Below are 24,742 nucleotides of genomic sequence, written 5' to 3' on the forward strand. Positions count from 1 at the left end.
GCTGTGCTCTGTGCACACCATCACCGCTACAGATCTTGTTAGCGGACATTCTCTACTGTTCATTGAAGAAGGCAGGGCTCTCTCTCCTCTCTGCTGAAACCTCAGTGGTCCTCTAGACAACACCCTGAGAAGTCGGGCACTGTGCCCGCCTGTACTATACACTCTCAGGGCTTTACTGGAGGCACGTTGACTTTGTAGCAGTCATATCACACTCTAATTCCTCCTTAATCCCTGTCACATTTTTCTGACAAAATATGTGGCTACAAGGAAGGGAAGTCTGAGTTAATTCATCAAACAGGCATTAACTCGACATTGGGCAGGGCCTAGTACAGCGTTCTTGGAGGAGGGGTGGCCAGGAATGAGGATAGGGAAGCCTGGGCCTAAGAAACTAGAAAATGTCCTCAAGTGGAGACGAACACATCCTAGTTCCATCACCCACACAAGCAAAGTAAATTCCATTTGTTTCTCTATAAAAACTCCATCCCATGAGAATTTCGGGAGGAGGAAAGAGGAGACCCCGGCACAGGATTGTCAGAGAGCCCCCAAGCCAGTCAGGGGACACCACTCCAGCCTCTAAGACAGCTCTGCTCAGTGGCAGGGCAGGGAGAGAGTGACCCACTTGCCCACACACAGGAAAGAAGTTCCACGGTGAGAAAACTGGCCGAGACCAAGGACAGAAACTACTGTACCCAAGATGTGTCCTGGCTGAAGAAAACCCTGGATGCAGAGCATAAGCAAGAGTAGAATAGAAAGCTACACAACCTGTATCTCTTGGGATCAGAGGCAGCCATGAGAGCCTTAGGGTGTGAGACCAGTCCCCAGAGGCCTTCCAGGGCCCTCAGCAATCCCTGCTTCAGTGCACTAAGTAAGCAGAGGAGAGGAGAAGAGCTTGTGATGGCGATGGCGGAGGCCTGGGTACCTCACACAACATGCCCAAAGGCAAAGGAGGGGAAGATGTGTTAGCAAATGCTTAACAACAGACTCTGTTTTACGGCTGGCATAACAGGTCCCATCAGGGCCAGGTTTAAGCCACAAACTGTTTCCTTACATGCTAGTAATTGGGTCTTATAAGCACAAAGTAGCCAGCTGCTATCCATCTCAGGAGTGGGGCTGAGGAAAACCAGGAATGCCAGCTGAGTCCTCAGATCCAACACAGAGACCAGAAACCAGGTGCCCAGCAGCTCTTACATCTGAAACATCGTGATAAAAATTAATAGCAAGTGTGAAGCTCTGCATATTGTTCCTTGCAGGTGAGGAACCCAAATGTCAAGAGTCCACAGAATGCCAGACGTGGTGACACAGACAATCTCAACACTCTGCAGGCTGAGGCAGAGGGAATCTTCAATGTGGAGACAGCCCAGCCACACAACTAAACACTGCCTCAAAACAAAACAACAACAAAACAAACAAACAAAACCCACAACGTCCATGTGACTGTGACGACCATGTAGCATCATCACCAAGTAGTGGAGCCTGGTATCTAGTCTAATTTCACTATCTCTACTCATGACCCTAGAAGGTCTAACTCCTAGGTCATTGATGTTCATTAAACATGATGAGATTTTTTTCCCAGCTCTCCCCATTCTGAGTTTCAGCTGATGCCACAGACATTCAAAGCTCCCCACCCCCACCCCAGCTTGGGAAAGCACACCCTGGAGTTAAGACCCTCCTCTTCCCCAATCCAGCTCATGGAGTGTCCCAAACCCCATATGCGTTCCATGCTCCTCTGCCAGTCTGGCTCTCTCCTTCCTTGCCTGCGGTCCACCCAGTCCATTATTAAATTGTGGGATCATTGTACTCTGCTGCAGCGACAGGCCTCCCCACTGTTTATTGCTCTGCTGCTCAGAACTGCTGACCTCAGCACTGAAGCTTGCGTCTCCCAGACTTGGGTGAGATGGATGAGCTGGCAGCCACAAGCATGGTCTGAGACATAAACCAATGCTCAGAGTCTGAGATGAATCCGCCAGTGAAGATTTGGCTTCTTTTCTTTTTCCTTTCTTTCTTTTCTGTCTAAAGGATGCAGATATGAGAAGGCAGACCCAAACTTAGCTTCCTTTCCCCCTGGATCATCTTAACAAGTGTTTGGTAGAACCTTCGTGGGATTCTGTCTATCCCCCTTCTCTACCTCTTCCATTTTGCCCACCTAGGTTCCCCTCTCTCAGTCAGCTACCTGGATCCTGGCTGGGTGCACTCACAGAGACAAGTGAGCACACAGGAGCACATTCTCACGTGCAGGCTGCACAGTGGCCCCCAGGTGCTGAGCCAAGCAGCCTCATGACTTTACAGCCCGCCTGCCTCCCTTTACAGACTCACTGGTCATTTTCTCCCCATTAAAACTTGCCTCTCTCTTGCCAACCTTCCCTCTTTATTTAGCAAATTTTAACTGGCGTCTCATGAAACGCACAGAAGAACGCAGCAGGGCAGCCAACAGAGATTGCCAAACTCGATTACCTGTGTAGTTCCATCCTGCAGCAACGCCTGGGAGGGAGAGCCTGGCTGAGGATCTCTACCCCGGCAGGGTGGGCTCCTCAGTTCCTTCCCTTCCCTCTTGACCCCTGGGTGGTAATCAGAGGCCCAAGTGGAAGCACATCTTTTTATATTTATATATGAATCTTTTTATATATACTGGGGTCCACCCTGCCCAGCCTTCCTCAGCACTTCTACACACACCCTTTTTCTTTCTTTTTTTCTTTAGTAATATCTTTTATTCTTTGAAAATTCTGTGCATTTAGACCACATATATTGATTATCTCTGTATCACTTTCTCCTTCCAACACCCGCGATGCCCCATCTCCCTCCAGGCTACATGTCTTCCTTTTATTTTTATTCATCTATTTGTTGTTGTTGCTGCTACTAGACAAAAAGTAACTTGGGACAGAAAGGATCCATTTGATCTTTCTGCTTACAGTCCATCATGAAGGAAGTCAGGGCAGGAACATGAGGCAAGAACTGAAGTAGAGACCACAGAGGAGGGCTGCCTATAAGCACTAGCATACACTCCATCGCTGCTCAGCTTACTCCTTTTCATTGTTTTGGTTTGGGGGGGGTATTTTGTTTGTTTGGTTTTTGGTTTTTGGTTTGGTTTGGTTTGGTTTGGTTTGGTTTTGGTTTTCAAGAGAGGGTTTCACTGTGTAGCCCTGGCTGTTCTGGAACTCACTCTGTAGACCAGGATGGCCTTGAACTCAGAGACCTACCTGCCTCTGCCTCCTGAGTGATGGAGTAAAGAGTCACCACCTCCCTTTTCAGCTTACTTCCTTATACAATATAAGAACATCGGCTCTGGGGTGGCAACACTCACAATAGGGTAGGTCCTCTCACATGAATCATTAACCAAGAAAATGTCCCAAAGACTTGCCTATAGGTCAGTATCATCCTCTCTTGGTTCTTGTGGAGCAACTGAGGGGCTGCTGGATTCATCCTCATTTTTGGCAGTATATGTCACCATGGTGCCTTCCTCACTGTGTCCTCTGTAGAGACTTCGTGCTCAGAGATTGGGACTTAGTCACCAACCATTCCCAGCACTTTGCATCTGGCACATAGAAGTTGCTCAATAAATGTTAGGTGACCCTAAAATCATAAACAATGCTAGCCTTTCCTCTCATTCCTTGTATGTTCTGATTTTCTAAATCCTGAGAGACCTGGGTCAAGGCTGGAGGTGCAAATGTATCCAACCCAAGGTTTCTGGTCTCCTGCATGGTGTCTCAGCACATGAACAGCCTCTGTTAGGATGTTCCCCACCCTTAAGTGTTCCTGTAATATTTTCAAAACAAAATCCCAAACATGCTGCATGAAGGTGGAAACCTCTGACTTCAGAAGGCTGGTAACCAAGGACATTGGTGCACTGTTGGGGTTTGTAAATGTTGAGAACAGAGTCGTTGTGGTGGTGCAGATATGTAATTCCAACACTTGAGAGGCTGAGGCAAGAGAAGTGTAAGTCCAAGGCTGGCCTGGGCAACTTAGCCTGCCCCTGTCTCAAAATGAGAAGTACAAAGGAGGGCTAGGAATGCAGCTCAATGGTAGAGCAGTTGCCTAGCAAACACACCTGCAAGCAATCCACTCGACTGTAAATGGGGGGTGGGGGAAGCACAGGGCATCCGAAGAGAGTAATCCCACTTGGCTCTCCCTTGAAGTGCTGAGGCCTGCTCCACTCCTCTCTGTCATCACAGGGGTGGGTGGTCTCAGTGGGTCCTTCTAAGCTGCAAAGCCAGGAGAGTTTGTGAGGAAAGGGCCAGAAAGGAAAGTGTAAACAGGGCAGGCTCCAGCCTGCCTCCCTCCTCCTGCACTCTCAGGAACAAGCCCATCTCAGGAAATGAGGGCCTATAGCCTCACCCTGGAGGCAGAGGGGTAGGATGGCAGTGGGCTCCTCACAGCAGAAAAGCATCAGGCCACACTCCTGAGAATCCCGGCCTCTGGTGCATGCTGGAGGAGAGAGAGCAGGGGCATGAAGCGCAGAACAGTAAAGGAGACTGCAGGTGCCCTAGTGAACCTCATCCAAACCTCCTGCCTCTAGTTCGCAAATGTTCCTTAGCACTCTCATGGACTGTGCCTCATACTGTCCTGGAGTATGGAGCCTTCTTTTCAAAGAAGCATCTCAACATGTAGTAAAGAGAGCCCTGCTGACTGTTGTCTGCTGTGTGACACTAGCCCTCAGATGTCACAGAGGTCAGTGAATGGTGGTGGTGTGGCCTCTGGAACCAGTGCGGGCTTGACTACTGGAGTCTCACCCCATCTCGATTTCTGTTTGCACAGTCTTGCACAGGCTCAGCAGCTAAGGTCATGCAGGGAAGTTCATTCACAGAGGACGGAAGAGCTGGTTGGATGTGTTGAGGAGGTGCAGGCCCTTGGCCAGAGTTCAGACAGGTGTCCTGCAACCCTAGTGGGAGACCATATGGACAGGATGGGTACTCATGACACTGCTGGTCCTTGTGCTGGCTCCATAGAGTCAGCCCTCAAATGCATGGACTGCAGACTCATCTCTTGCTATGGTTGCCTCTGTACCTACCTCTGAGCATCTGGTAACATATGATGAACTGCCCTTTTGCTACACAAGAGGACAAAACAACCTTTTCTATGTGGCACATGGTTATGACATGAGTATGTCCATCATATTCTACCCTCCTCTCTCCCCCAAATCACCACTCCTGCTGACTAAGTGCCCAGCTTCTTAGTCTACCTCCCAAGGTGACCTGTTCCCAGACCACTCACCTTACCACCACTCAGATCTCATTTTCTGGTTTGATTGATTCTGCTCTTCAAATGTGACGGTCACAACTGAAAGTAGTTGAACCAAGACTACCCTGACTGGTTGAACACTTTTATTATTTGGTCTCCTCTTCCTTCTTTCTTTCCTTCCTTCCTTCCTTCCTTCCTTCCTTCCTTCCTTCCTTCCTTTCTTCCTTCTTTCACACTGAGCCACATCCCTAGAGGTGGTGTGCATGCTCATATATATGTGTGCATGCATGTGTGAGCACGTCTGGTTTGAACTAAAGACTTTGGACATGTTAGTCTACCAGGTGAGCTACATCCCTAGCCCTCCCTTCTTCTTCTTCCTTCCCTTCTGCTTTTCTTTCTTTCTTTCATCTTTGTTTTCACAGTACTGGGAACAGAACTTGGGTTTTGTGTGCATAAGGCAAGCACTCTATCACCAAGCCACACCCCAGCCCCGTCTCATGTTTCTAAGAGTGTAATCAAAGAAAGACCTTGCCCTTCGTACAGCCATGTAGCAATCCTGAGTTCTGTGAAGTTTGGTGCAAGCTCAAACCCCATTTTGGGCTGTCATTTTCTCTTTCTGCCTTTGTGTGATGCAGCTGACCTGCATCTTCCCAGTATTGCACTTTTACATTCCCTTTCTGGGTCCCAGAACAGAACACAGTCAGGGTTGGAAGGAGCAGCATGAGCATGCCTACCTGCAAACTCTCAGCTCCCAAATGCTATCTGAGAGACAGGTCTCCCAGTACCTGCCCTGTGAGGCGTGCCCTGTTGTTTGCAGCAGCTTCCTGAGAACATACCATGTCACACTAACCCTCCTCTACCCTCCCAATGTGGCACAGTGGGGGTTCCTTGAACCCCAACAGCCTCTCCTTTACATCACAAACCCATGGATTTAGTAGAACTTCAAGGTGCCAGGTATAAACAGACCAGGGAAGTGGCAAAATTAGATGGGCTTATAACCAGAATTCACTACTTCAGAAATACCTGTTACAGACTGTCCTATGAGCAAGGCATGGAGCTGGAAGAACCAGCAGAGAAGTGTGGTATGTTCCCAGGAACCAGGCACATGGGGGACCAAAGATTTCTAACTGTAGAGGGCCTCTGGCTTGGGTGTGCTCAGGAAAAAGAGAAATGAGGGCCAAGGGACAGAAAGCACATGGAAAAAAAAAAAAGTGAAGTACAAGACTGGGGTAAAGAAGAGGGAACAAAGCACTGTTACCATGGAAACACTGAAGTAGAGATGAGAATCGGTGGACCTCTTCCACTCACCCCCCAAATTCCTTCCCATTCTCTACCTACCTAGCATGGCCTAAAGTGTCTGGGAATTCAATGCCTCTTAGAAACCTGGATCTGGACTAGAGGAGGAAGGCACTCAGGACTTCTGGGGCTAAAAGTTAGCTGAGGAGTGGAAGACAGGTGGCTTCCAGCAGAATTACCCCTGGGTGTTTCCCATCCCTCTAGATTCTGGAACAAACCAGTGTCAGCCAGTCCACAGGCCATCCCTCCTACTGTAGTGAGTGAAGTAGAGGAAAAGAACAAGGAACAGTTAAGAGCCCAGCCAAATGCAGATTTATTTTATTTTCTCAACACATTTAGAGGTCAAAGATGACACCTGGAAAGGAAAGCTGTGAGACCAGCAGGGTTTGTGTTTGGTTTTTGTCTTAGTATCTCTTTCCCCATTTTCTGGGGCCAGTCACATTACATCTGAGCCTAAGAAACAGCTCTGGCCATTCATTCCCTGCTTCAAAATTTGGTATACTCTACCTCCCAGAGAAAACACCCACAGGCCCCGCCCAGGGGGCTGTGTTCCTCCATGGGCTTGTCCCATTGCTGCCTCTCCATACCTCAGAGGGGCTCTAGACCCTTGGGAGGTCTCCTACCTCAGAGGTTTAATTTAAACACCTCCTGCCCTCTTCTGTCTGCTCTCAGATTCAGCTCAGAGGAACCTTCTCTGTGAATCCTTCGCCAGCCCTCAGAGATGGAAGCTGGTTGTTCCCTTTAGTGGATACTCTAGTGCTCTGTCTCTGTGACTGTTCGTGAGGGTGTATCTAGTTGGGAGAGCCTAGAAGAAAAACTCAAGAGGATGCAGAATACCCACTTATGGAATGAAGCCATAGTGAGTGAATGAAATGGGAAAAGAAAGGCCTGGGTGGGAAGGAGTAGAGAGGAGAGGTTCAGATCCCATACACAACCTGCAAGGACTGCCAAAAAAGGCAGTGAGGTATATTCTGGGAAGCCTCACATGGGTCAGTGAAGCAAGGCAGACCTGGTAGGCATGCATCCTGACAACACTGGCTATAGTAGTGTGCCTCATGGGCCTTACCAGCCTCTTTTCCAGCTGTAAGAAGTTGGGGTTAGCAGATGGCAAAGGAGATTTGGAGCAGGTTCTGTGAGGGGCTCTGGAACAGGGCAGGGCCATCATGCTCTGCATACTGTATTCTGCATTTCCTTACTCTCCTGAGAGAGCAAGTCTGCTTTTGCCCAGCAAGGGTCTGCCTTGAGAACAAACAGAAGACATGTGGCTTCTAGGATTCATTTAAAGAGACTTCCATATCCCTTGGCCTCCAGGAAAACTGGAGAGAAGAGAGCAGGAGAGGTGGTGAGGGAGGGAAGGAGGAGGGAGTAGAGAGAAGGGGTGGTATGGGTGAGTGGAAGTGAAACAAGGTGGGGAGATAGAACCGACAATGGCTTCCGAATCCTCTTAATGGTTTGCTGGGTTTTCCCCCAGTTCCTCGGGTCTTCCCAGTTCCCTCTCACACAGCACAGAGGCTCTCCCACTAAGGAAAGGAAGGAAGCAGGCTGGGGGACAAGCCACAAGGACACAAGAGCTCTCTGACCCTCAGATCCCGTCCTGCAGCACCGCATAGGTGGGTGGCCAGGAACTCTGCTAAGGGTGCAAAAGGACTTTGAGTCCTGCTCCCTACTCAGCCCTGTATGGGGGTAGACAAGTGGACACACACACATGCACAGCCTCCATGACTCAAGGTAAGATCTTTCCCTCTAATCTGGAGGGTAGGGGCAGAGCTCTCAGCCCAGGACTGAGATAACGTACAAGCCCTCTCTGGGCAGACAGAGACCTCCGTCTGCCTTTTCTGGTGTTTACAGAACAATGAGAGAATAAGGTTAGTCTGCCGAAAGGCCTCAACAAGCATGCCCTCCCCTGCCCCAGGTGTGGTTCTGGGAGGCGGAGCAAGCAGTCGGGTCCTCGCTCCATTGGCTGGGCTCAGCAGGTAACAAGACGCTTAGCTGAGGGGTGCATAAATAGTGAGGCTGGTGCCGCCTCCTCACCCCTGCCTTGGAAAAACCAGTTTCTTTTATTGTCTGTGGCCAAGCTCTGTTCGGCTCTCCACCCCCTCTCCTTCCCAGCTTCCTTTAGCCCCCTCGCCTCCACTTTCTCCTACTTTCCTATTGTCTTTCACGTGTCCCTTTCTCCAGGAGCAACTTCTGCTCTGCTCAGGCTGCTGAGCTGGGCACCCTGTAGAGCATGTGCTGCTTTCTTCTCCCAGCCTCAATTCTTGAGGGCAAAAGACTTTCCCAAGACTTAAAATTTCTTTTTTTTCCCCCTAACCCAGGATTCTTCAACAATCTTTCAGCTTGGTTCTCTCTTAAGACAGAAAACGATGTATTATTTTGCATCAAAGGCAAAGCTGAGCCCGATGTCCGAAGGTATAGGTACTCCTATGTACTCAGGTGAGTCTGAAATCTCTGGATTTGCCGGGTGAGTGGCTAGATCCTGGGGATCTTAGAGTAAGAAGGGAAGAGTGGAAACGGCAGTCTTCATTGGGAGTCAATCATTAACTTCCTTCTTTGTCTTCCTGAGGACTTCTGAGCTGCTGGGTGGTAAATCTTGGTGATAATGGAAGCTGGTTCCAGGCAGCTGAACAGCAGCGTGGCAGCTCTGTCTGGCTTCCTGGGGATTGGCTAGAGGAATGTGTTTGACTGCCTAGTCCTGGGGTGCTAAGAGCAGCTCTCACAGTAAATGCAAGAACTGCTTCCCTTCTGTGGTTCTCAAGTCCAAGGTGCTTCTTTAAGACCTTTATGGGACAGTTCTGAAGGCAGCTGAAGAGCAGTCACTGGCTAAAACTCACTCTATAGCCCAACATGAGTCTTGTTGGGTCTCTGACTCAACCCAGTACTGCAACTGGCCAAGACAGTGGTCACTGGGGGATTACATTTGTAGAGGCCTACTGAGTGGGAGAACTTGAATACTAGATGCTTGTTGCTCAGGGTGGATCAGGTCTCAGGATCCAGGTTCTAGACCAACTCTTCTTACCGCAGCTGCAGGTCTACAGGACCAGAGGGGCATGATGAGGGAATGGTAAGCCTTTCCTGAGGACCTCCACCCTGACCCTGTTCATATGGCCTGTCACCATTATCTTATATTTTTGGTTGTGAGCCTAGCCTTTAACGGCTGAGCCATCTCTCCAGCCCGGCCTGTCATCATTATCAAGCCTTTTCTTCCCTGGAAAGCACCAGAGATCAGGATCTCAAATGAGGATGAGTCCAGCTGTGGACTTGAGGAATCTGGTGGGCTGTCTTAAGGAAGGTCTGGGTAGAGAACTGATAGTGACCCCTTTGCTTTCAGAACTGAGCTGAAATCCGAACAGAAGCCAAGACTCCTTCTATCCCAGAACATCTCTCACAGTCTCCTACCTTCCTTAGTCAAAGCCAAAAGACTGGTGTCTTTCTCCTCTTTGATTAGAAAGTAGGTCAAAGGTGGTGTGGGGGCTTCAGTGGTCTGGATAATTCACAAACAAAGCATACTTCTTACTATTGAAAAGTAAGTATTCACTGGAAGGCTGAGCAGAAGATCCCCTGAACCTCTTGCCTTTAGCACACAGAGCCCTACTTTCTAATGAGCCCTGTGTACACCCTGAGGAAGATGATTTCCTTTGGATCTAGGAAAGTGGGATTCTCCCCTAACCATAGCTAGAAACCCCTGCTTTTGTGTAAGAGCCTTTCTCAGAAGCCTGATGCCCTGGGGGCTGGATGGGAGAGGTGGAGCCTCTTGTCAGGTCAGAACAAGCCCAGGAACAAGAAAGTATTCCAAACAAGGCAGTTCAACCCTACCCACCCAGTCTGCATGTCTCTGCTTAGAGCAGGCTTTTATGAGGTTTATGCTGAGCAGCAGACGAGTCTGAACACAGCAAGGACAAGGCCAATGCAGTCCCTGCAAAGTTCCTGCTTGGTGGGCATTTTCTTTTGGGCAGGGACAGAAAGTCCACAGGTTCTACAGGGCCTCCCTCTCCTGACCCCTACCCTAGGCTCCCTGGCGAAGTCATTCACTGATTCTATGCAGAACTGGGGAAAGACATATGGCCATCGGAGGCTGGCTTTCCCAGACAAGTCTGTGGGAAGAGGACCAAGAATTCTTCTTTCCACCATCCACCCGCCCCCATAAACAGGCCTGCTCCAGCAGAGTCCTTGTCCTTCCTCAGCTCCTCCTCAGCTTATCTTGATTTCACACTAGCACACAGGCCCAAACTAGGCTGTTCATGCCCTCACACAGCGGCTTTTTCAGAAGAAGACCTGTGCTCCTGCATTCCACCATTTGGTAAGCAATGGCAGAGTGAGCATCTGCCTTCTCTAGATATCACCAAACACCCAGCTCTGGTATGGTACACACATTGAAGAGGACAGCCAGCATCCTAACTAGGTATACAGAGAGGATGTCCCCACAGCACTGGCTGTACCACCCACCACGATCTAGCTCTGGGGTGGAGCAAGGATGCTTGGGAGGGATTTGGATATCCAGGTCCTCACTGTCCTCTAAGAATGTGGATGCAGGAGCCTGAAGGTCTCATCCAGGTCACACACAGCACTACAAGAGGAGGCTTGGTAGACAAACAGCCCCAGACAATCCATGGGTCCTCTTGTCCTTCATTCCACCGGAGTCTGTCTTATGCCAACCAGATTTCAGTGGAGTGAAGCTCAGGAGGCATGGAGCTGCCAGCGGTGAACCAAAGCAGGGCGCCACAACAACAGAGGCATTCTTCAAAAAATGCAGTCACCGAAGGTGTCTGCAGCCTGCGGAGAGACGACAGCAGCAGACAAGAAAGCACTGCCAATGAGAGCGGTGTGGCCTTTCTTCCTAAAACTGATGCTTCAGAAATGTGTGTTTTCTGCAACTTACAAAAGTTAAAAGTTGCCTGTCTGCTGAGGAGCCTTCCCGAATGTACCCTGTGCTGTCAGTCTCCAGAGCCTGCTCCCCTGGGGGTTAAATACCACAGGAGCTCAAGGATGTCCTCCTGGCTCCCTGGCTCCCTCTCTCCCCAGGGACCCCAGGGAGGTAGCTGGGACATCATTTGCAACCAGCCAGGGATCCTATTGCCTTCAGACTCCCCACAGTGCTAACAAGACCTGCAGAATTGGGGAGGAAATCCCCATTAAGATTATTTAAGTCTATTTATATTATAATAAAATAAATGTAAATAAGACTTAAATGAAGGCAGGTTTAGATCTTTCTGACACTGTACAGGATATAACTCAGCACGCAGTGTAAATTCTGTAAAGGTTAATGCATTTAAACATATTTGACACATAAAGCTGCCAGATCCGACTTTAATCACTCACCAAGTGTAATTGCCTTTCCATGGGTCCCTCTGCACCAGAACATGTGCTTAAAACATGAGGCTGTATGGAAATCTGGGGTGTGATGGGGACAAATACTTCTTGGCTGTCAGGGTTTATGATTTGCTTTGATAGATTTGGCACCGATTTCATTGACTGCACACCCTAAGTGACCATTACTTTGCTTAGTTTTGTTTCTTGTTTTAAACACTGCATCTCTCCTTCAGGGAAGAAGATGTAGGTTTGGGGTAGGGCATAAGTCCAAAGGAAATTCACTTAGTATAAAGGACCTGCCCAGAGAAGTTCTTTATGGAATTGCCCCTTCTTCGATGGAGGGATCTGCTTGAGGAGCCACCCGGCTAAAAAGGCAGACACTAAACAAAACCCACCAAAGGAAACCCAGTTTTCACCTCTGGAAGATGCCCTCTGTGGCCAGGCTCAACAGAACCCACAGCTGCCGTTTTTCTCAGGAACTAAGTGTAAAGGCTGCTTTGGTATCCTAGACCCTGTGTCCTGAGTGCCTCCAGTGGCCTCTTTACCTCCCCAGCCCATCTGCCCCAAAGAGTTCCTCACTGAACCAGAGGAAACAGCGTTTATCTTAAATGTCTTACCCTCTTGCTTCAAATTATTATGATGTCAAACTCAGCCCATCACCAACAGTATACTGAGCCCCACAAAGGGGTGAGGAGACAAAGCCATAGGTATTTTTAAAAGAAACCTGTTTACTCATAAAAATAATGTAGTGGATCTGACTGGGGAAACCACAGTGGTCTGGGTATTGAGCTAGTGAACTGACAAATGCCTTCTGTTCCAGTCTCAGCAAGAAATCCAAAGGCTAAAAGAAAGCACCAGGCAGACATAATATGATATTTCCATGGGTGGGGTTGCTTGAACCCCATAACCTTGTTCTTTTCTAGAGAAGGAAACACACTTGCGTGTCTCTGTGTAACCCAGCTCACGAGGGACAAGAACCAAAGTGGCTAGTTATGATTACAGAAGAGGAGACTGCAGAGCATTCTAGGACATGAAGCTGTAACCAAGGGCTCTGTCTCCACACCCTGGAGTGGAGTCCCACTCCAGACCAGCTCCACATTTTCAGCTGAGACTGGGCCTCTGCATGTCTGGCAATGAGGTCTGAACAGCCCATGTCCTCCCTCTGGCAGCTGAGATTGCTGGTCCCTCACACAGAAGCAAAAGTCCTTGTGCTCGGCCTAGAGTAGCCTGTCAGGGAAGTGTGTGAAGCGAGAGCTGGAGAGAACTGCCCATCCATCTTCCCCTCCAGGCCTCCAGTCTTCTATGTCTCCTGTCCTGGCTGCAAAGTATGGCTCAGCACAAACATAGTGTTGAGGAAATAGTTTAATCAAAAACACCCTTGCAACAGTAACAAAAAAACAATATTACCCGCTTTCTGTATTCATAGTCTTTTATTGAAGAGAAAAGCAAATATCATTGAGCCAAACCTGAGTAGACAAATATATACAACCACTGGTAATTTAATATTTTGTGCTAATGGTATACACTATAGATACAACCCAAGAGGAGTAAATTACAATCCTATCAATAATACATTGTGTCTGGGCTCTGGGTTCCCAGTACACATGAAAATGTGTATTGGCAAAAAGTCTCCGAATATTAAAAGCTGTATGTATAATGAGGTGCAGGACACAGAATCTAGGGACTCCCTTAGCACTGTGTTCTGGACATTAAGGCCTTCAATGTAGGAAACAGCCCATGCTGCCATTTCTGAAGCTTACATTAAATGACCATAAGCCACCATATCCTCAGCAGATCTCCAGGTGAGAAGCAACCTGCCAGCTTGTAAGACCACAGCCATGTAGTTTAAACCATGGGAGGTGCCCAGTGTCCACTATGAGGCTAGAGGGGCTCCAGAGAGCCCTGGGACAGATGGTAATGCTTGAGTGAAAGACCACGGGGCTTTCCTCTTGACCAAGCCTCTCCAAGGTGTGCAGGGTCTTCTAAAACAAAGGAAGAGAGGAAGGCAGGCTAATGACAGGTAGGGGCCACCTGCCCGGGGGGAGCAGGCATTTTAGAACTGCAAATGTTCCAGCCGCTACAGTTTTTCCTGCTTGTCTAAATTTGCCCTTTGCTGCCTGCAGGAGAGGCGTGTGACAGTCTTGCTTCAGAATGGGGAAGTATTTCTGCCATGCTAACATGAAAAATGAGGATGAATTAGGTTAATGTCTGCAGGAACGCTAGTTAGTGCCACTGTCACACACTAGTCCCTGATTCAAAGAATATTGAGGGCAGGTGGGGCCAGGACTTCTTGTCTTTTTTTTAATCAGACCCTGAAAGAAGGAGAGTCTAAGGAAGGAGGGGAGGCCATGAGGGCTCCGAAGAAGAATGCTGTGACTGTAGATTGCAGTTTCTAGCTCAGAGATGAAAGGGACTGGTCAGACATACAGCAATTCCTTAACAAAAATAGAAGCTTCCTGAATTGTGGTGACTTCTCTAGGCTTTCTGGAGAGATTCGACTCTGCATCAAAGAACAAGGCAAACAGTTCCTTTTGTCTAGAGATAAGAAGCCGCATCTGAAAGTTTCTTCACCTCCCCATGCCCCTCCCCCTTCCATCTATCCTACCTCCCCCTTCTCCAAGTCTGCCTTTCCCAGGCAAGGGTGGGACACCTGGTGGGAAGTAGGGGAATTGCACTAGATGGACACTGAGATAAGGGAAATAGGCTAGAAGTGCATGTAGGGAATGCACTTCCCTGTAGGGAAGCAACACCAAAGAAGACCTTTGGCAGAAAGTAACTTCAATATTGGCTCTGTTCAATTATATCTGAGAAAGACAGGTGGCTAAGAACTACTGTAGTAAGCCCATAGGTGAGCAAATACATGGGATGACTAGTACAGTTGCCTCATTATAATGTTGAAAGTGGGTGTCACCTCAAAGGACAAGCTAAAGATCTGGGAGGAGTCCCTGCCAAGGGATTCCGCAGGTGAGAAGTGCTCACTGGTGTAGACTTCACCCAGTGGTTTCCTGCAGCAGCCCAAAGCTCCTGAGTCAGCATGTGAGTGGTTAAGAGGGGGCAGATTAGATCTGGTGCCAATTTGACCTGGCCACCCGACTCTGGGCCAGCCACTTAACCTCTCTGAGACCCAATTTCCTTATCTGTCAAGTAGGAATAACGACAACAATGTCAAGGGCTTGTGAAGAGCCAGACGCTGAGTGTGTCTATAGCATAATTTAATGCTCCCGGCCATTAGCAGATGCAATTGACATTTCAGGTTTATAGGTGACAGAGGGTGAGGGACCGGCCTGAAGTCACAAGGCTTGTAAACAGAGGAGCTGGAAGTCAGGCCTCGGCTCTCTGTTCCAGACTTGGCACTGGGACCATTGCTCCATCCCCTCACTTCATGCTGGCTTTGGATCTAGAGTGACCCAGAGTCAGTGGTGCATAGGGTGGGACCTCAGCCTCTGGCCTGCTGAGAGATACCAGAACTTCTCAAGGGGTAGCGGAGGGCTAATAGCAGAAATTCAGGTAACCAGAGGCCAGGCCTGGCTTTCTGTCTCTCCATTTCCCAGCTCCTCTAAAGTAAGTAAGTGACTTTGCCCCACCACACCCTCCTCGCCATGATGTTCTCCTCATTACAAGCTGCAGAACAATGAAGCCAAGCGGCAATGGAGAGAAGCCTCTGAAGCCAAATTAAATCTTTCCCCATTCTAGGCTGATTCTCTCCAGCATCTTATCACAATGCTAAAGAGCTGACAGAGAGGATAACACACACGGAAGAACCAGCAAGTGTCTGGAGAATCTATGCATTTAAGAATGCTATCCATCATTTTCATCTCGGTAGCAAGCAAAAAAGAAAAAAGAAAAAAAAAAACCTTTGACAAGTTTGTCTAGCACCCCTCACCTGCCTTGTTCCCCACTCCTGCCTGGAACAGTTAACAGGGGCACACCACCAGAAACCCAGCTGCTGTGGAACACCGTCTTCTAGCATGTCGTGCCCACCACTCCCCTGAACTGTCAGTGCCTGCGATGATCTAGACTGACAGAAACCACACACATCTGGGTGCATCCACTTTCCATCAAAAATTTAGAGATACTTAATGGTTGCTAGAGCTAGGGGGTCATGGGGTCCCACCCCTCCTCAAGAATGTATAGACAGGTAACAGATGCTGGAGAGGGGCAGCATTGTTTTCTTGAGTGGTCTCACTGCCCATAAGTTGCCCATGCTTCTGTAAGTACCAACAGTTAAACTCCCGGGTCACCAGGCTGTACCTGGGTGGAATCATTTCTGGATTTCAGTCACTGGTGCTCTATCTAGGGTAAATATGCCTTTTTTTTTTTTAAACCATGTCTCCTCAGAAAAGAGTTTACATGACACCAACACTAAATTTACTGTGCAATTTAATCATGACTCCCATTACCCTTGACATCTACAACCATTACCTTCTCTTTCCCTCACCTTACCTTTCAGGCTTCTCATTCGGTCTGTGTGTCCTATGGTACAAGGTTTGAGGGCTTTGTTTATGTCTTTCTTTTTCCAAAATAAGCATTATACAAATAAAAAATTAATAACTGTCTTTTCAGGGTGAGTGCTAATTCTATTTTCCTACCATTTTGGGGGGAACAAGTGAAATACTGTGAAAAAAGAAAGTTTGTGGGGCCAAAGAGATGACCCAGTAGTTAAAAGCATTAATGCTCTTGTGGAGGACCTGGGTTTGATCCTCTGCACCAACATGGCAGCTCACAATCATCTGTAACTTCATTTTCTGGAGATGCAATGCCCTCTTTGACTTCTACAAGAATCAAGCATGCACATGTTATGTGCATGCATATGCACCCATGTATATGCACAAGCATGAGTATGTGTGTGTCACACACAGATAAAATATCCATATATGTAAAATAAAAATAAACAAGTCTTTTTAAAAATAAGCTTTTGGTGAAGAACTAGTAGAAATAAGTTTCGAACACACAAGAAAAGCAGAATGGTCTAGCAAATGATGAAGTGAAAGACAGCAATTGAAACATCAGGGAGGCATGGTGCTGATGCTGTGTGGTGCTGATGCTTGAGGGTTGTTGATGCTGTGTGGTGCTGATGCTGTGAGGTGATGATGCTGAGGTGGTGCTGGTGCTGAGGGGTGCTGATGCTGTGTGGTGCTGTTGCTGTGTGGTGCTGATGCTTGAGGGTTGCTGATGCTGTGTGGTGCTGATACTGAGGGGTGCTGATGCTGTGAGGTGCTGATGCTATGTGGTGCTGATACTGAGGGGTGCTGATGCTGTGTGGTGCTGATGCTGAGGGGGTGCTGGTGCTGAGGGGTGCTGATGCTGTGTGGTGCTGGTGCTGTGTGGTGCTGATGCTGAGATGGTGCTGGTGCTGAGGGGTGCTGATGCTGTGTGGTGCTGGTGCTGTGTGGTGCTGATATTGAAGGGTGCTGGTGCTGTGTGGTGCTGATGCTGAGGGGGTGCTGATGCTGAGGGGTGCTGATGCTGAGGGGTGCTGATGCTATGTAGTACTGATGTTGAGGGGTACTGGTGCTGAAGGGTGCTGATGCTGTGGGATGCTGATCCTGTTCTCATTTCAGCATTCTTTGTTAAGATAATATATAGGCCTGGAATCTAATCTCCTGTCTGAGTCATGTGTGTGTTTGTTTGTTCAGTGAATTCCTGTGTGAAGCTATTATATTAAATCTGTTTCTTCCTCTGGATTAGCAGTGTGCCCATCAAATCTATTACAGAGCATCAGCTTCACTGAAGAGACATCTTCTAAAAAGAAGTCCAGTGGTTGTGACTCTGGCAGCAGGAGCTCATGCTTCAGCTTCAACTTGCTCCCAAGACCTTCCAGAGGGGCCAGCAGGACAGCACTTGGTTTCCATTCTCCACACCTCTCTTCCAGTGGTGTAACTGGGAGCTGAGGCTAGTAAGAGCTCAGTGCTAGGAGATGCTCCCCTGAAGAACAAAATAGAGCAGAGCAAAGACAAACTAAAACCTCTGTAGCAGAGCTCCTTCTCCATTCCCTGACTCCATGACACTGTCTATGAAGAAGGATGGATGTGTTAATGAAGACAGTGCCCCTTTTATAGCAGAACTGTATCAATTGCTTTTCATTACTGCTCCATTACAGCACATTGTATTATAATCCAATGGCTAATGGCCTCACCTCAGATGCCCACATGGCTCCCCTTTGTCCTCCGGAAGGCCTGGCTTTAACCCAAGTTGCTTTATCTATTGCAATTAGATACAGACTCCTGTTCTGAGTCAAACCTATGCCAGCAATGGCAACAACTTCCCTACACCTACCACACTTGCATCCAAAAGCTGATTTCTGAACCACATGCTTGAGTATCTTATAAAATGCAGACTCTCACTCAGAAGAAGCAGGGCAGGTCCTAAGGACTAGCATTTTAACAAACTCCCAACTGATGCCTCTCAGTATAGAAAAAGACAAGAGTTCTCCGGACTCAAGGCCAGGGTCAGGGCGATGGCTCAGGGTAAGGACATATGCCACCAAGCATGATGGCGAGAGTTCAATCCTTGGGCCCCACATGGCTGAAAGAGAGAACTGACTCCTGAAAGCCGTCCTCTTGTCTCGTCGTGTGTACACAAATAAATTAAATAAATGTAATTTTTAAAAGTTTTGAAGACTCAAAGCCAGGTCTCATCCCCACTTCTCTCAGAGCAGTGGAGGGTACCAATGCACTGCCCCATGTGGGCCAATCTGGCTGAGGGATCATTTCGAGTTGAAGGCACCTAAGGAAGAGGAGGAGTGGGAACAGCACTCTCCTTCCCCACAACTTTCTAAAAACTGGACTTAAGTTTCTCTTTATAAGTCAACAGAAATTTCCGTTTGTAAAAGTGTCCCCATTTCTGTCCTGGGAACAGGGTCGTTCCAGAGACACGGATCAGCCAAGATGGCCTTTTGTGAACAAAGGAAGTTTAGGAAACAGCATTTACTAATCACACACATACTCATCACCTTCCTATAAAGCTTCCCCACTGTGGGAGCCTCACCCCCTTACCTTCGCCTGGCCTCTTCTCTACACTTCAGCACCCTCTGTTAAGATGATACACAGGCCTGAGGTTTAGCCTCTGCCCAAGTCACATATTTGTTCAGTGAACTCCTGTGTGGACCCATTTTATAAATCTGCTTTTTCCTCCTGATAATTTGCCTTTTATCATTCCCATTTGCAGGGCCCAATCACTGACTCTATGTGGGTGGTGGAGGAGGGTTACTCCTTCCTGTGATACAGTGAAATGAAGGACAACAGCACCAGGGGAGCTGAAACAAGGTTGTGAGATCATATCCAAGAGATCGCAAGATGCAAAGCACCAGGCCTCAACAGAGTAGAGGTTCCCCAGCCAAATGTCCACACAGACATCTGTGGAGCCAGAACCGCAGATCAGAATCATGGAGAGATCCAGATACTTGTTGGAAGTGTAGGTACAAAGAAGAAAGACATACTGTGACCACAAGTGAGAACATACCAGTCAACAGCTGAATACAGAGAATGAGAAACAAGAAGAAGCACTCCCCAGAAGTAATGGGACCACAACTCAGGAAGCCAGGCAGGTTGGTGGGCAAAAAGTCATCAGTGACAAACACATCATAGTAGACTATGAGATGACCTGGCTAAAGGCAGATGTCTGCCCGTCAAGAGGCCCCTCAGTTTCCTCATCAGGACTTGGGGATCTCAATAGGGGAGAAGGGGAACCATATCCCGATAGGTTATAAGGGGGGTTGCAGGGTAGCACTAACACAGACTCTCACACAGAGCCATAGTATACTCCTGACCCACATTCTTTTTGTCAAAAGATGCATCTCAATATTAGTCATTATCGAGAAGATATGGACCTAATCTTACTTTGAACAGGAGACATAGTCACATCTAAAAGAAGAGGACAAAGAGCACCCAGTCTTACGCCATCCTTCTCCGTCCCTAAGCCAAAGCCCTGTTTCATATTCACATTCCATGTTCCAGACAAACTGTCAGGTCCTCTGCCAGATTTTTATGGTTAATTAGACGTTTGCAAGAAGCAGATGTTATGCAACTATCTGTGACTATTCCTTAATGGTGGGTGACAAGAACTCACCACCATTCCTTAATTACAGGAGACATGGTGACGAAGTGAAAAAAGGAAGAGAGGGAAGGAGGAGGAAAGGAAGGAAGGAAGGAAGGAAGGGAGGGAGGGAGGGAGGGAGGAAAAGGAAAGGAGGGAGGAAGAAAGGGGGAAAGCAAGGAAGGAAGGAAGGAAGGAAACAGGGAAAGCCTCTCACAGCCTGACAAGGAATCGAATGGTTAATCACCCAGGCTGAACCTGAACATTTCTTTGCTACATAAGTCAGAACACAGACTTACCTCCCTTGGGCTCAGTCATTTTATACATTGTTTGTTCTCTTGTGTTGCTTAATTTGGGGTCTTAATAATTGAAGTACAAATTTCTGTATGAAAAGAATGCCTTTTCTATCTTCAACTAAATGGACATCTTACTTACATACGCACAGAAGCCATTTTGCTGTGTTGGATCCTGCTCAGTCACACAAAGGAAAGACAAGGTCCTGGAAAACTGGGCTCTTGTTCCATGAAGATGACAGACACAGCCTATTTACATAGAGTTCTTGCTGTGCAGGACACAGGCTATCCATCCTGCCTCAGCTCATGCCATCCCCAGCAGCCCTAGGAAGTGCAGAACCAGCCTGACTCCATTTCATAATGAGAAGCCATTTTGAGTCTGTAAGTTAAGTTTCTGTTCCCTCAAAGTGACCCCAAAGCTCAATGGTAAACCAGCCATCTATTCCTTTGGAATGTTCTGTACCCATTGTCCAAGGAGGGGTTTTCCTAACTGCTTCATTTTGCTTCTATAATCATGCTTGCTTGAAAAGCCCGCCCCCCACACACACCCTGCTGTTTTGACTGTGGGATTAACACTTGGAGGTCTCCGTTGGTCTGGGTGTAAGCTATGGGCTGAATGTGTTGCCCCCTCCCTCCCAAACTCCTATGGCATTACCCTCCAGTAACTCAGAATAGACTGATGACTGGTTTGGAAGATTGGGCCTGTAAGGAGGTAATTAAAATTTAATTTGGTCAGAGCTGGGGAGATGGCTGTGGATCAAGTGCTTACCATGCAAGTGTGAGGACTGGAGTTCAGGTCCCCAGCACCCATGGAAAAGCTGAGCTGGCATGGTAGCCTGCCAATAATCCCAGCTCTGAAAAGGCAGAGACAGGATCCCTGGGGCAAACTGAGTAGTCAGGCTAGCCGAATCAGTTAGCAAGAGACTCTCCTTTGGAAAATGAAGTGGAGAGTAACTAAGGAAACACTTGATATCAACCTCTCTAGCCTACACACACACACACACACACACACACACACACACACACACACACCACGCTACACATACCACATCCCAAACCACACAGACCACACACACACCACACATACAAACCAAATCACACACACATACATATACTACACATCATACACACACCCCAAAACCACACACACCACATATCATATGCACACCCTAAAGCACACACACACACAAAACATACCACACATGCCACAACACACCACACACACCACACACCATATATACACACATACCACATCACACAAACACACACACAACACACACACACAACACATACACACACACACACACCACACACATACATACACACGCACACACTTAATGCAGCCTAAGCCACCAATGATTGGCACTTATTTAAAAGAGAGCTCAGTACACAAACACGGAAGATGTAAGTACAAGAAGGCGAGGGAGCTGCCTAAAGCCAGGAAGATGGCCTCAAAGAACCAGCCCTGCCCACACCTTGATCTCAACCTAGCCCTTGGGTGAGAAAGTGCATTTCTGTACCTCAGTCTGGGCTGGTGCCTGCTGTCTCTAACATTCTTCCCACTAAACATCCGCAGCAGGAGCTCTCCCCAGCTGCCCGGGCTCTCTCTGCTCCTCTGGTGTGGTCTCCAGTCCTTTCCCCTTTCCAATCAGAAATGGAGGGGCGGAGCCTGGAGCAGACGTAAGGTGAGACTTGAGGGGTGAAGATTCTCCTCTCAAGACACACTCCCAACCACCCAATGATTGTTTATAAGCTGATTCATATTTGCACATATTTAATGAGTTATAATCGTGTATTCATCACTATTGATAAATTGATAGACTCAGTGCTGGGTGTAGAGATACAACACTAAGAACAAAAGCCAAAACCCTACTCTCCTTAAGTATAAAGTACAGAGTGAAGAGCAATCAAGAATTACTAAATATGTAATTTAGAACAAAAATAGTCTCCAAGGTGAATACACAGTTCTTTAGACCTTTTATAGAACCTTCCATTCTCTTTAAAAATGAGACTCAGAAACCAATGCTCCAGGAAGACACACACTGTGACTGCATCAGCCTTTTCCCAGGAAGACACACACTGTGACTGCATCAGCCTTTTCCAGGAAGACACACACTGTGACTGCATCAGCCTTTTCCCAGGAAGACACACACTGTGACTGCATCAGCCTTTTCCCAGGAAGACACACACTGTGACTGCATCAGCCTTTTCCCAGGAGACACACACTACCACACCTCCCAGAAGACACACACTGTGGCTGCATCAACCTTTTCTCAGGAAGACACACACTGTGACTGCATCAGCCTTTTCCCAGGAAGACACACACTGTGACTACATCAGCCTTTTCCCAGGAAGACACACACTATGGCTGCATCAACCTTTTCTCAGGAAGACACACACTGTGACTGCATCAGCCTTTTCCCAGAGCTGACTCTGAGGTAATGAGGCACCAGGGTGTTCAAACTCCTGGGTATTAACCGAAGGACTCCAAGCAGACACATCACGGACACGCCCCGCACATCAGTGATTACTGCAGCACTACCTACAACAGCTGAGTTATAGAACCAGCATGAGTGACCAGCAACAGAGGGATGCGTAAGGAAAAAGTGGCATTCACACATGGAATTTTTCTCATACATTAAAAACACAGTTATGTCATTTGTAGGAAAAAAGATACAACTGAAGATAATTGCAGTAAATTAATTAAGCCGGTCTCAGAAAAGCAAATATCAGATGTTTTATCTCATTTGTGGCTCCTAGATTTTATATAGAGGCATAAAAGTGTGTATTTATATATGTCACGGAAGCAGAAACGAAACAGTCTAAGGGGACCAGGCAGGAGGAAAAAGTGGAGCAAAGCCTTGGGCAGATATGTTTAACATGTAATGGATACTTGTACTAAAACTTTAAAGCCAAATCAATTTTCAAAAAATTAAAGAAAAATGGTGGTAAAGAACCAAGGACAAGTGTTAGCTGTGGATGCCTTTTCGCCAGGACCACTCTGGGCTCCCCCACAGTCCTGTTCAGTGAGAGCTGCAGGGCTTACAGTTGTGTGACAGACTTCCTGGGAGAAACTACACAGGTCTACTCACTCCAGCTGGGGAACCCATGGCAGACCAAAGCATGATTACCACCAGGGCCCAGCGTAGTGAACTAACTAGTTTTAGTGTGGTTACTTACAAATGACTCACAGACAGCTGTGTCACCAGACCACCCCAGCACTGGTGACAGCTCACAAGTCAGGGAACCTGGAGCCCACTGCACAACCTACAGGTTGGAGAGTGTCCTTCCTTCCCAGGTGCCCTAGCTGATCTAAACCTCTTCCAGGCCACTCAGCCCATTTCTGCTTCTTCCAGGCTGCTGGTTTGGTCTCAGAGTCTTCTTTTCAGCTTTGGTAATTTACCTGAGAGTCTTTTAAGCAGCTCAGCTTTCTTCCTCTGAAAGGAACTCTCTGCTTTTTTATTGTTTACTCTGGCAGGGAGAAGCCCAGAGAATCTGGTCAGTTTTAGGTACTTCCTGAAGCTATTTTGAGTCATTTACCCTCCTTTAAGGAGCTTCTTAGAGGACAGAATGTTAATCCTAGAGGAAACTGTTACACAACACTTACCAAGTACCTTCAGAGAGGAGAAACGGTTAGAACATTGGGCTTTATAGAAAGATAGAAACATAAATTTAAAGTGAAAAAGTGCCTGTTCTCCAATATAAGAAGCTTTCTCTTAATGGGATAAAGAGGTACACACCCAGGAATAATCAGACAATGAGACAGCTCAGTTCAGATTACCTGTGCATGCTTCCCAGCAGTAAAACCAAATGTTTTTCATTCTTCGAAAGGGAAAGATTGAGAGCTGCAGATAAACCAGGAGTGAGTGGTATTGATACACTGGAATACAGCTGGAAAAAATAATTACAGGACCCCATCCCCAACACCTAGGTACTCATCACAAAGGGAGAAATTTAAACCCATTGATAGCCACTGAGATACAATGAGACCAACACAGGGACATGGAACAGAATGGTAAAGGAGGGGCCAAGGACCCACAGTGAAATGGATCAGAACCTTGAAAGTTCCAATATCGTCACAAGACACCCCAAGACCAAGTTCTCAGCACAAAGGAGATTTGTTTGTTTGGGAATATGGTCCCAAGAGGGACAAGGGGCAGGGAGTAAGAGACAAAGACAGGAGATAGAGGACAAGGGAGAAGAGGAAGGGAGAAAGAAGGGGAGGGGACAAAGGACTGCCTCTGGATAGAGTAGAGACAGACCTGGCCCATAGACAAATGGCAGTTTATAAAGGTAAAAATGTATTAGAATGAGCTGTTTAATTTTGATTAGACAGGTTAATCATAGTAGCCACAAGGGAGTTTTTGATTGCTGGGCTTCAATACTTTGACAGCTGGACCTTAGTTGTCAGCTGCAGGCAGAGAAAATGGCCAAATAAGGGAATTGACCCTGGTGGCTAGCTTTAGGAATGTAACCTAACAGTTTTTAGCAAGAAAGAGGGAACAGGAAAAGGGCAAGGCCTTCCAGAGCCATGTTTGCCATGCTCAGGCCTCCTAGAGTTCCTTTAAGCAAGAAAGCTTCCCAGGTAATGGCATTTTGAAGAAAGTCTGAAAGCACAGGGTAATCCATACAACAAATTA

General features: G+C 47.6%; 1 long non-coding RNA gene across 2 annotated transcripts; it reads left to right on the forward strand.

The window, feature by feature from the left end:
• Positions 1-8,445: 8,445 nt before the first annotated feature.
• LOC119089132 lies at positions 8,446-16,091 on the forward strand. Of its 2 annotated transcripts, XR_005092965.1 has the most exons (3): positions 8,446-9,529; positions 9,797-10,765; positions 11,125-16,091. It is a non-coding gene; the product is annotated as an uncharacterized LOC119089132 (long non-coding RNA). The 2 variants fall into 2 exon arrangements; XR_005092964.1 differs by having other exon boundaries at positions 8,446-10,765.
• Positions 16,092-24,742: the final 8,651 nt, after the last annotated feature.

Source organism: Peromyscus leucopus, chromosome 15, assembly GCF_004664715.2.
Source record: "Peromyscus leucopus breed LL Stock chromosome 15, UCI_PerLeu_2.1, whole genome shotgun sequence".
Lineage (NCBI taxonomy): Eukaryota > Metazoa > Chordata > Mammalia > Rodentia > Cricetidae > Peromyscus > Peromyscus leucopus.